Genomic DNA, 13,075 nt, shown 5'->3' on the forward strand with positions numbered 1-13,075 from the left:
GCGTTTACGTCCTCTCTCAAGGACTCGGGCATCTAAGCTGAGAGCTCCACCAACTCCTACAAAGCAATGAAGCTGCCGCCCAGCCCCCAGTCAGAGTCAAGGTTCGTACCAAGGCTGTCCCAAAAACTCTCACTGCCACAGCTGAAGGCGTTGCCGTTGCCGGCTGTCTCTCCCACCTCCTCATCAGGCATGACTGCCCCTAAAGCAGACTCGATCAAAGAAACTATTTCCAGCCCTTGCAATTCACAGCTTTCATGCGCTAGTTTCTGAAGGTGAGGCTCAGATTCTTTCTCAGACCGTGAGCTGTGCCATGTGACGCTGGTCCCTTATTACATTCTCCCATCCCAGGTGTGAGGAGGAATAAATAGGTGATGGCACCTCAAACCATTGCAGCAAGCTCTGCTAGGGCTCAAGCCTGCAGCTAGATAAATTGATTTGCGCAGTGGAAATGATGCCAAGAAGATCACATTTTTATCGCTCCAGGGATTGTAGTCCAAGCCCATTGCTTTTCCAAGGGATTTTTTGGATGGTGTTTTCATGAAAAGATTAATTTTTCCATTTAATAATCACTATTGATCAGTTACAGAATCTCTGGTAGTTAAAAAAAAAGAAAACCATACTGCTTTCTGGTTTCGATATGCTAACAAAATATTTTCTGGAACAGATTAGATATTATGATGATTTTACATCAGTAAGGGGTGCTCTTTGCAAAAAACAAATCTTGATAGTTAGAAAAACACAAGATTAAAAGGGATACATTCCTAAACTGCTAAGGAAATAAATGAAATTTAAATCTATCTGGATTAGATCAAAAGACATTGAAAATTTCCAGGAGCATGTAGTATCTCAAGAGCACTGATGCTCTGTGCATATGATGCCATATGTGCGTACTGCTTTTCTAAGGTCTTTGTTATATTGGCTGACAAAATGCTAAATGCTACAGTAAAAAAAGGTAGTTTTTTAAGGTAGATCTGAGATAAAGCTTTTAAAAGTGCAACTGATTAGTATGTTACCAAATACGCCAAAGATTCCAGTTGTTTAGCAGTATAGAATAAAAGTGCTTATCATCTGGTTTTATTGTTAACAACATGCTTTCAGTTGCACATAATCTAGATTTCTTAATCATCAAAAAACCTCACTACATTTGCACAAATAATGTAGGCCTTTGCATAATGCGATTGTTGTTATGGATTATTTGTTTGATCAAGTAATTGTTTGTGACTTTTCAGACTAAAGGTAATATTATTGTACTGATGATGAAATGTATGTTAAATATTATTTTCAGTTTTGACTCAGACCCTAATTTATCAGAAGCATCAACTCTATATCTGAGAAAGATGTAATTCCTCATCTTGTTTTCTTTTAACCCATGTTTTTGAGTAAGCCTAATATATTTTTTTTATTCTGTCTTTTGAAAAGGAAGTGTTATGCCCAAGTATTTGTCTGCAGGCATCAGGAGATTATTTAAACACTTTTTTTACTATTTCTTTCATGACCCTTCCTAGTCATGTAATGTTAAAATAGGTTAATAAGAAATCAAAACCATCTTTTACCATGACAATTAGGGTAACAGATAGTGCCAAAGTACAAAAATTAGCTGGGCAACATCAGAACTCAGTGACTGATTATGTCATTACAGGGGCAGCAGGAGTGAGCAGGAAACATGATAATTATGGAGATGGTGATTTCCCATCATTCTGTTTCCACAAATTGATGCTGTTTTAAAAATGAAAGTGCAAAATTGTCCTTTACAAGCTCACAGGACAGACATGGAAATATTGCTCATACATATTTCATATAAACGGTGAAGGTCATCATCAGACTCATAATTCATTGCACATTTTATCTGAATAAGAGTGCTCCCTAAAACTCAAGAAATTCTGCCTTAAAGCAGACCATTCTGATTTGACCTTCCTTGGCATCTCACTTCATTGTTGCTGTCCCCCCAGATGCCCATGAAAGCAGCCAAACAGAGGAATTATGCCCAATGTAAAAAACATCACTTGAGAACAACACAGTAGACATACTGCATCTGATCAAACCATCAATTTAACTGGACATTTTGCCTCCAGCAGGGACCAAGAGAAGGCATTAGGAAAACAGTGCAATCAATGAAAACTATCGGTTTTTCTCCTGGCTGCTGGCACTTACTGGAGAAAGTAATTATTCAATCTTCTCCTTTCTCCAACACGCTCCCTAATTTAATCTCATATAAGATGAATGGGTCTCCACGTTGCTGATCCTTCTTGTTTCTCTTTATAATTTTTCAAACAGTTCTGTGTTAGTTTCTGGGACTGAAGTAGCAGAACTGTCAGTATTACTCAGCATATGCGTATAGTATGTAAGGATGTTTTCTGTTTTGTTCTCACTCCCAACAATAAAAATTCCCAACATTTTACTTGACTTTTTGAAAAGTCCTAAGCTCTATGCACAACGGTTTCAAAAGCTATTTCCAAAGTGGTAGTAATTAATTGTTCTGTTACAGGTAATTAGGATTACTCTTCCCCCCAGTACACTACTTTGCATTTTTCAGTACCATCAGGTATTTTACTGTGTAATTTAAAATAGGATCACACAAACTTAATCACCTCTTTCCCCATGTCTTCAATGACAGCTTTGAACAGCACAGAAGGTCCAAACAGAAACAGCACTAAGAGTGCACTAGTAGTTAGTAACCTCTCTTGCCCACGACTATCAGTTACTACCAGCTTTAGCTCTTTGTCTCCTTCTACCTTTCAGCTCTTCATTGATTCTGAATAGAATCTGAATAGCTTCTCACCCCATGAGAAATTAGCTTTATAAAAGTACTTAATGTTTACAGTAAACACATGGTAAACATTTGTTGTTACACGTTTCTCCAGAGACAGGTGTGTACACCATTAGGGCCAAGCCTGAAAAATGTAGGGGAAAGTTACAATGTCCTTTGCTAGGTAATAGCCATTTACATTGTTTTCCAGCATATATTAACTAGACAGTCTCACTTTACTTGTATATGTTGATAACCCATGCTGTTCTTGTTTTGTATAATAATGTTCTTTTCAATTTTTGTTGTATTAGATGTGCTTATGCGTAGGCAGGCATATGCATCACATGTGCATACACAGTATTTTCTGTTGAGATCCTCCCCAGCTAAAAACTGTTAGGACTGACACCATGATTGCAGATTTCACTGTTAGATAAGATCATCTTAATAGGCTTCTTACATAATCCAGGTCTTACTTTCATCTTACAACACATTTTTGTTTGACATATTGATTTAATAGAGACATCAATTCCTGCTGCATCAATTCCTCCTGTGTCCCATCCCCTTGCTTTAACGCCAGTAACTTGTACCTGTTCAAAGTACCAGACTCTCCTTACTGTCTCCAAAGGTGGATGGAAACTGTGGTGCTGTGATTCAAACAGGAGTGTGTGGATGTGTCTTGTCTTAGCCCAGCCTTATCAGGTATCTGTGCCATCAACCTGCCCTGAGTCTCTTCTCACCATAGGTGTATTGCACACATTGCACAGGTGTGCTGTAGGGTTGTGACTCAAAAGCTTCATCAGCCCAGGCTAAAACAGGTCTTAAAAGTCTTCATATGATTTAAAGATTTCAAGTGGTAGAGGACCTACTATGTCCCTTATTCCTGTGGACTTCGTAACCCCACAGAAAATGTATGATATCTGTTTCTAGAACGTGACAGGGTCCTTGGGTACAATGAGAAATTAAAATTCAAGTCAATGCTGTTATAGAAAGCTGAGGGGAATAAGTAATATTCAGAGATTATGGATATTAGGGGCAGTCAGAAGAATGGCTGTATTTTTTGAGACAAGCCAATCAACGAGGAAAGCAGCACTCCATCTCCAAAGCAACTTCATAGTTTTTGATCCAATCATTGTCTTCCTTGACCACTCTCTCTGTCTTAAGTCAGCAGTTGTTTCAAGGGAGAAAATAATTTAACCAAAATGAAAAGCATAGTGATGCTCTGGAAAACTTTCCATGAATTTGCATGTAGAGCCACATTTAAAAATATTAATTGTATGGGCTCTTAGCTTTACTTTTCCTATAATGACCAAAAAAGACCAAACCAAAAGAGAACAATCGGAAGAAATCCCAACACTTTCTCTTTTTTACTCTCTGTGAATTGAAAAAGTAACTTAGCAAAACATAAATATTTCTTTTAATGTAAAAGCAAATATGCCAGACCAGCCTCAGAGCAAGAGAGACTACAAATACAAACACAGTGACTGCTGATAGTGTTGGTTCTTGAATGAGCACTTCAGTTGAGGTAGGTGGAATGATTCACTTAAGCTCACTGATGTCTGTCCAGGAGAGAGGAGTTATTTCAGGAATGGCCTCAGTGCGTCACAGCCGCCTTATTATTCACTAGGTGCCTTGAGCAGCATAACGCTTCTGCTTCCTAAATTTAGCATGTAAACCTTTACTACAGTGGAATAGAAAACAGGAGTATTTAAAATCTTGAAGTAAATCACTGAAATTACTTACCCCACCCCTAAGCCAAGAGTAAACCTCTGCATGAAATGACAGAAAGATACTGTATCAATACAAGCTAAAAGACAGGTCCCATAACATCAGTTATGCAGCAAACCATGTGTCTGAGAGCAGTTACTTGAAAACTGTTAAGGTTGAACCCAAAGCCTTTCTCAACAGGCACAAAGTCAAAATTCGTTGGGGGGTGATGCTTTTCTGCACAAATGGATGTGAAGTAAAGAGGATGTGCATGAATGTTTTGAGAAAGCAGTGCATTAAACACTGTTTGGAGACAGTTTACAAAGAGAAAAAAAAGTATAAGTAGCTGATTTTATGTACTGTGTTTTAGATTGTTCTTTGTTATAAGAGCTGAATATTTGAGAGAGAGCTATATGAAGACTAAATACTTTCTTATATTCCTGGTGTCAAAAAATCTGGCAAGGAAACAGCAGCACATCTCCTGATCTCCAGACAGCATGGGAACAGCTGAATCATTCAGACCCTCTGTCCTCTTGTTTGGTATGCGTCATGAAAAAAATCACCTCCCTTTCTCCTTTCCCTCTACATATATACATACACATACTGATATTTTGGGGAGTTTTTCAGAAAACTAAAAATACAGGCTTTCCATAAAATATGTCAAATAATGGCAGCAGAGATGACAGTTACGTTAATATGTAATTACTATTCACATTCATATAAAATGCTGTTGTAGATGCAATATCTTTATTTATTGGTTTCATATAAATTTCCTTCCTGAAGCTCAGGTATTTATCATGAGTCATGACAGAAGTATATCAAACCTTTTCCTGAAGAAAATCTTATTGAAATGGAACTGTGGATCTGCATTTGTCAGAATGAATTTACTTAGCATATGAAATTGTGTCATGGCAAAAGTCATCACAGTAGTTTCCTTTTAATTAGTGAAATGTCAAGACCTGCTGACCATGCAATCATGGTTCACAGAAGTTTACAGTTAGCTAAAAACAGGGAAGAAAACTTTCTTTATCACTGGATTCATGACAGTGATAAAGATGATAATGATCACTTAATTCAAGATTCCTGTTCATAAGCATTTTTAAGGATCAATTTTGTCTGTAATTTTGCTTATCTGCATTCCAGGTTCTTAGCTGAAAAACAGTGCTTATGGTGCAAATCGCACCATTTGAATCTGATAATATTTGCAATTGCACTGAATTTACATTATATTTTTAACTAACACTTTATTGTTTCCTGCATATTGGGAAGTGTATTTTTTTAGGGTAAGATCTGTATACAAACTGCCTTTTAGGAATTCTTTTCTGACTTCAAGATACAATGCCAGCACTGAAATCCAAATGAGGTTCAAATTCATGTGTCGTCAAATTTTATTAATTTCACTGGCACTGCAGCCACAAGTCATTGGATCCTAAATAATTTGATTTCCTGCTGTGTGAAACTGCAAGAGGGAGCAATGATCAGACTTCCAGCATAGCTCCCCATGGAGCACTGGCCATGGTCTTGCATATTGTCCTGATAGCCCAGGAGGATTCCTGTGATGGTGAAGAAGGTTAAGCTGTGTGTTGATTTCAGAGAGGAGATAAATATCTACCAGGGATGTACTATGAGAATATCAAATTAATTAGTGCTTTTGTCTATGCCACATGGTTTGATTACAAATGGGATGATTTTCTCCTGCATTTAACACCTAAGTTTTATGAATTTTTCATCTGCAAAGTGAATTGCAATTGTATATCCCAAGCTTCTTGGATAAGTCTTACCCTTTATTTTCCTTGAGGAAATTATGCCTAAGGATCTCACACATATGGCTGAAGTTTAGATTTAAAAATACAGTTAAGAAAATTATATGGCCACCCTTTTGTTTGGTTTATAGTTGTCCTATGTGATTGTGTTACATGTACATGAGTAATATTTGCCTCTGAAGGTATTGTGATGTCATATTTTGACATATTTGTTCTCTGTCCCACAAATAATGCAGATGGATATCACTTCTTTTATGTTTACTGATAGAAGCACAAAAGCTGTCTTGCACACAGTGTTTTCTCTGTGAACAGTTACAGAAACTTCTCAATGCACTTCCCCTGAATCCAAGCCTTCCTTAAATAAGTTTACACCAAGTTGTTCTTACAGTTTCCTGCCTCTGTTTTTCACAATGTGTCATTCAAAAAAGCAAGGGTTTACCACTTTGAGTGCATCACCACTATGCAGTGTTTAAGGAACCAGCATATACTCCACTGTAAACAGTTAATCTCCATTTCGACTTTAATGTAATCTTGTAAAACAATATTAGATGACATGAAAGTAGGCTTCTGTTCATCTGTGAATTTGGCAGAAATGATGAGGGTGAGGAGGAGGCTGATGATTCCAGAATTTGTATATCTATTGCTGCTCCAAAATCCAGAAATAACTGTAATTACAGTGCTAACAGGAAACAGAAATTGGAGGGGTAGGTTGTTTGGGTTTTTTCCCAAACAATCAGTTGTATCACAGATCAAGCAAAGTAAGTCAATTTTAACTAATAATTAGTTAAGAGTGTTAACAAATACAAAGGCTCAGTATTAACCGCTTGCATATAGCAAATAGTCATGAATAAAGACTTGGTATGTTGGTTAACTGGTTACTACAGATCAAAATGTTTCCATCACAGAGTCAAGCAGAAGGCTTGAGACTAGTGTCTCACTCCAGAAGAAATGAAGGCGTTGTTTTGTTTACTCACTTTCTGAGGAATACATATCCTTTATTTCATTACTGGGAAATAGAGCTTATATGTGTTCCCAAGTTAAAACTGACTGCACAGGCTATTTTTCTCACGGGTCAGATGTGAGGAAACAGAACCATTTCACTTCCTTCATAATCTCTATATAAAGAGAAGAGGAAAAGGGGACCAGACCTATTGTTCTTACAGTTTCCTGCATCCTTTTCTACTATGCCTCATTCAAAAAAGCAATGGTTTGCCGCTTTGAGTGCATCATCTCAATTTAGTGTATTTGGATATCTAATTATATATATATATTTATATACATATACATACATACATGCATATATACACACACACACACACACACACACATATATATATATATATATATATATATATGTGTGTGTGTGTGTGTGTGTGTGTGTATGGTTTTTCCAGTACATTGACAATGTCAGAAAAGCCCTTATTGATAAAAAGGTTGTATGTGAAAGGTAGCTTCTGAGTTTGTGGGAGGGGGTTCCAAGTAAAGTATTGTAGCTCTGCATTAAAAGTGTTCTCTTTCTTTCAAGTTAAAAAGATCAAACTACACAAATAAATAATCTGACCAAAAATCTCAATAAACTATTTTTGGGTTTCCTTTTCTCAGCAGTTTTTCCCAAGTCTTCAGTCAATTGAGGGGCTGGAGTACTGTGATCAAATATAAACAAGAGAAAGGTTTTGAGTTATAGAATCATAGAAGCATTTAAAAATACCTCTAAGTTCAACAAGTCCATCATTACAAAACACATTTGGTGCGCTCTTGGCCACCCTGGTCCCAGGCTTTTTACCAGGGCTGCAACAACTCTTATTGAAATGGACTGGGGAGAGGAACAAGAAATTTCTGTTCTCTCTCTGTAGATGAGCTGTAGATGGAGATGTGGGGAAGTAAGCATGAGCCCACTGTGTGCCCCTGGCAAGCCCTGCTTTGCTCTCCAGGGCTATTCCTCCTATCTCTATCCTCTATAATGAATTGCAGGGATCGTCCCTGAGGCTTGCCCTCACTGTCTCTCAGACATTTGTAAGACACCTATAAAAAGAAGCACTACCCAGACATTTCCCACAAAGAAACCTCCTACTAAGTACATCAGTCCATGAGTCAGGAGAGGACAAGGAGGCTTTTGGTTCCTGTTCAGGCCAAGAGATCTAGACTGCTACCTTAGCCAGGTAGCAACAGGTTCTTGCAAAGAATCAGCATTGCCTTTTATCACAACTGGTTTTTGATCTACTGGGGAGTACAGAAGAGATAAGAATTCAGGACACAGCCCTTCAGTCAGAGAGGTGACCGTACATTCTAATAGCTTCCTGATTTAATTATTTTCTATGAGTATCAAAACTGCTCTTAGCCTAAAAGAAAAGGCACACGGGAAGAGTAATGATGCAAAGGGCTGCTTTTCTTCACCTTTTACTTCATATTCCAGTATAAGAGAGAGATGTGCTTCATGCACTCAAGAGTATTCTCTCTCCTCTGTCAAAGACACAAATTCTGGAAAATTATTTTGGTGGAAAGCACACACAAGTTGACAGTTCAATGTAAAAATGCGTCGACAGCAAAAGATGCAATAATCTCTCTGTATTTATGCACATAAATCCATTCCATCCTGCCAGTCTATAACACACTCATTTTATGATTAAAGAACTGTAAAATCTGAACTTTTTTTTTTCCCTAAAGGAACAGGGAGAAATAAAGTACTTTGCAATGATTCCACTTAGAAAGTTGTAGCTCTACGTAGGCTTAGGCCAAATTGTACCAAATATAGCCCTGCTAAAATGACTGGAACAGAACATGATGTTTCAAAAATAAAGAGATTGCATTTATTTAGAACACTTGAATGTGTGTTAATTAAGTGTATTTCCACTCTGCTCAAATCATGGGTTTAGTTCAAATAACTTTTATTGATTTTACATTACAGGACTGTCATTAGCATTTGCTAACTGAGTCAAGTTTCAATGGTAATAGCTTTTCTTCAGGAATTATTTATACACTGACAGGAAAACTACATCCTTCTTCTCTGACATCTTGAGAGTCTCAATGCAAACAGAAGAGGTTTCAGTTCTGTGTATATTTTCCGTATCTTACTGTCAAATTCAAGAAATGGGGTCTGTGAATGTTTTCTGTAAATAGAAATGTTAGTACAATGAAAATGCTACTGTATTTTGAAATCAAGTTCTGCTGTCAAGTATACCGAGGTAAGTACAAATTGCTCCTCAATGTGATGGAATTATCCTAGATTTTATAAGAATACAGGTGAACTGGGGATGTGTAGGTGAGGTCAATGATCAAAGGAGATGGGGATTTGGCTGTGGGAGTCTGGGTCAGCTGCTGGAAGGGCAGCCGCAGCCAGGGCCACCCTTGTCTCAAGTGCCTTCATCCCAGGCTCTGCTGCAGGGCCTGGCCAGAGCTGCAGTCCCCCTGCATTGCTGCCCTGCGTGTCCCTGGCTGTGGGCTGCTGGTGCAGACCACACAGTCCTACCCACTGCCCGGGCTGGGGTGGCAGCGTGGGGCTTTTGCCAGCAAAGGTGGCCACTGCCTGTCTTGTGATCATGCATGGATCCCAGCTTCCCTTGCTAATCCCTCACAATAAATGTGGATAAAGAGATGCAGTTGGAAATAGATCTTCAAAATAAGTCAAGATGTTCAGAAGGGAAAAAGATAAAAACATAAGACAGGGGACAGAAAAAACTCGCATAAAAATTAGAAAGTGGGAAGATATGAGAGTCTGTAAAACATATTAAAGCAAAGCTATTTATAGAGAGGAAGACCTTTAATTATCAGACTCCTTCCTAGTGCCATCACAGATGGAGCACACAGCATCTTAATATCCCTCCTATACCTGACTGAAACATCAGAGAAATGTCACAACAGTGTTGTTTTTTCATTAAATGAAGCATATTTGAAAGTACATGGGGGTGTTTTTGCTCCAGAGGAATTTAAGAAATAAACTAGATTATAGCTATCCTAAAAAATTTAAGACACAGAGGGGGTTTTAGATTTTATTTATCTTAACATACAAAGAACATCACTGTGGACAAGAAAAGAGAATTAATTAGAATCCTTGGGGAACTGATATAAATGAAAAACAGCTAAAAGAACAGGCTGAGTCAAGTTCTGACCAAGAGGGAGAATCGCTCTGTGAAATAGCAAACCCATGAATCCAGAATAGAGAAGGTACCAAAGCACAAGGAACAGGCAAGCTGGAATACAAACCTCGTGACTATCAATATTGTGCAGGATTGTATTGCTGTCTGTGAAGTAAAAATATGCAGAAAGAAAGGTTAAAGGGGGGAATTAAAAATCTTGCATAATTGATTATAATTGAAAACTATTTAGGTAAAAAATAGTAAGATGGAAACTAAACTGTAAGTAAAGTAATCTAACTGTAAGGAAAAGGAGAGATGCATTTATATATACAGCTAAAAGCAGGGAAGATAAAAAGAGGAGAGGGTTGAGTATGTGTGTAATATGGGAGAGATGTGAAATTTTGCTTTCAGCACTTCTTCCCACCTCATAACCAATTTCTGACAAATTCAGTAATGTGCCAGAAGTTTCCTGAAGTAGCTATTAACAACCCTCACAGATGGAGATCATTATTCAGTGGAATAATGAGGAATAATCAGGAAGGAATAATGAGGAATAATCTCATCAGGAAGGGATAACATCCTGTTTCATCATCAAGTTACACTGCACTTCCACATTCAGGGAGCAAGAGGAAAGAGTGAAAGGTAGGAAAACAATGAGAATGGCTCAAGAATCCAGGGTGACGGAAGCTGAGCAAATAAAGGTAATGGAGGTTAAGCATGTTTTCAGACTAGCTGGGACTTCAGTAATGAAAATTCTAGAGCTTCAAAAGAAAAAAAGAAATTGAAGGAGTACAAAGGTATTCCAAATTATTTTTTAAAAGTAATTTGAATATAGCCTTATATATATATATATATGCCTTCAAGGCAGTTGCTATCAATATATAAATAATTCCATTAATAAATACGTAAGTGTCAAAAGGTACAAAGAAAAGTTAATCTCATCCCTCTTGACTCCAGAAAATTACAGAGAATGTATTTATAAAAGATGATGTAGACATTGTTATGAATAAACTGTAAATAAATATGGCAGCAAGACCAGATGAATTTACAGTTAAATACTGTAAGGATCTAAAAGGAGTTTTAATTTCAGTAAGAGACTTATAGTATCATACAAGCAAGAGACATTCTTTTCTTTTGGAAGAAACAAGGATAGTTTTAAAATCTAAAGAGAGGTGGTATCCAATCAGCTGCTGAGGCAGGTAAATATCATCACTCTGCCTTCAATATATTCTGTAAAGGAATGCCTCTCTGAAAACTACCAAACACATGTAGGTCTGGCAGGGTAAGCGTAGGGGGCTCACCACCTTCTGACATGCAGAAATGAAATCTCCTGTAGATATCTGCCAAACTCATAAGGAGTAAATTTGCTCTTTCCCAGTATCTTTCATTTGACTGCTTTAACTGAAACCCTTTCCTTTAAAGGCTTTCTTTTGACTGCTTTCTCTTTTCAATCACATGAGGTATTTAGGTGAAAGAGAAAAGAATTAGTTTTTTAAATATGGGCAACTTTTACAAGGACCCTGATATACACATTCTGTTATAAACAAGAAATAGGTTATCCATTTTCTTAGGCTGCTATGCTTACAACTAGAACCCAGAATTGCCAAGTGGGAGCCCAATTGAAAGTTTGTAATTTCAAGTTGTTGGAATGTTCTGTAACAATGTACTTTTTTGCTGCCTGTTCTCAGTGACTGCGGGCCCAACCCCCCACCTTCGGCGCGGTCCCGCCGGGGCAAGAGACGAGTGGAGGCGGCTCCTCCCCAGCGCGGGTCCCGGCGGGGCCGGGGAGGTCCCCGCGGGTGGTGTCAGCGGGGACCGGCCCGTACCGGGAGCGTCCCGGGAGCGGCGGGCTGCCCCCCCCCATGGGGCACGGGTACCAAGGGGGGGGGACGGGGCACTCCGGGGATGACAAGGGGGGGGAAGAGACTGACCCCCAGTCCCTTCCCAGCAGAGACAGCTGCAGGGCGTAACCTACTGTCCTCTAAATGCTAGTAGATTGAAATGCTAATGTAGTAGTTAACGCTGTATTGTACCAGTATCACCTTGTCTGGGGCTGTTTCTCTAAAGGGATGGGAGGGGGATATCCAGAGATATGCAAATAAATCCTAGACCCAAGGTGCAACGGGGGGTGAAAACCCCCAAACTCGTCTAATAAACCCCCAAAACAACGAGCCAACTCAACTAAGAGTAGAGCGGGGTCAGGATATCAGAGTCCCAAGCCTGCAGAGATGCTGGAAGCCTCGGTCGCCCCTCACCCTAGCTGAAGAAGACCACAGCTCGAGTCAGGACCCCGGGACTGGCCGGCAGGAAAGATGGGTAATACCCTAGCGCTCTTGTGAGGACGGGACCCCCAGCTCTGCCCCTCAGTGGACAGAGCTGCTGCACGATTCCTCCTCCTCTGAGTCACCCGGGAAACAGCGACAGGAGCTGCAGACCTGCCGAATGCCCCTATCCTGAGCTGATCACTTTTAATAAAGGCATCAAAAGGAGAATCGTCTCCTGCCCATTTATTACACATACAAATTAAATGTTTAAAGGACAGACTGGGGAAAACTGGTGGAATAGTGAACAATATGTAAAGGACACTATTCATTCAGCACTAAGGAGGTTTAGAGACAGTAGATGTCTTCAGCCAGGATCCCATGCGTATTCCAGTGCTGACACAACACTCTAGGGAGGCTGCTGAGAAAGAAGTTATTATTTTCCCTTCTACGATGTGCCTGCACACTCACTTTGGTGAGTAACCACATTACTTTAGATCCAGTGTTCACATGACGAATGCTCCTTGC

This window comes from Fringilla coelebs (genome assembly GCF_963513975.1).
Source record: "Fringilla coelebs genome assembly, chromosome: 3".
Classification (NCBI taxonomy): domain Eukaryota; kingdom Metazoa; phylum Chordata; class Aves; order Passeriformes; family Fringillidae; genus Fringilla; species Fringilla coelebs.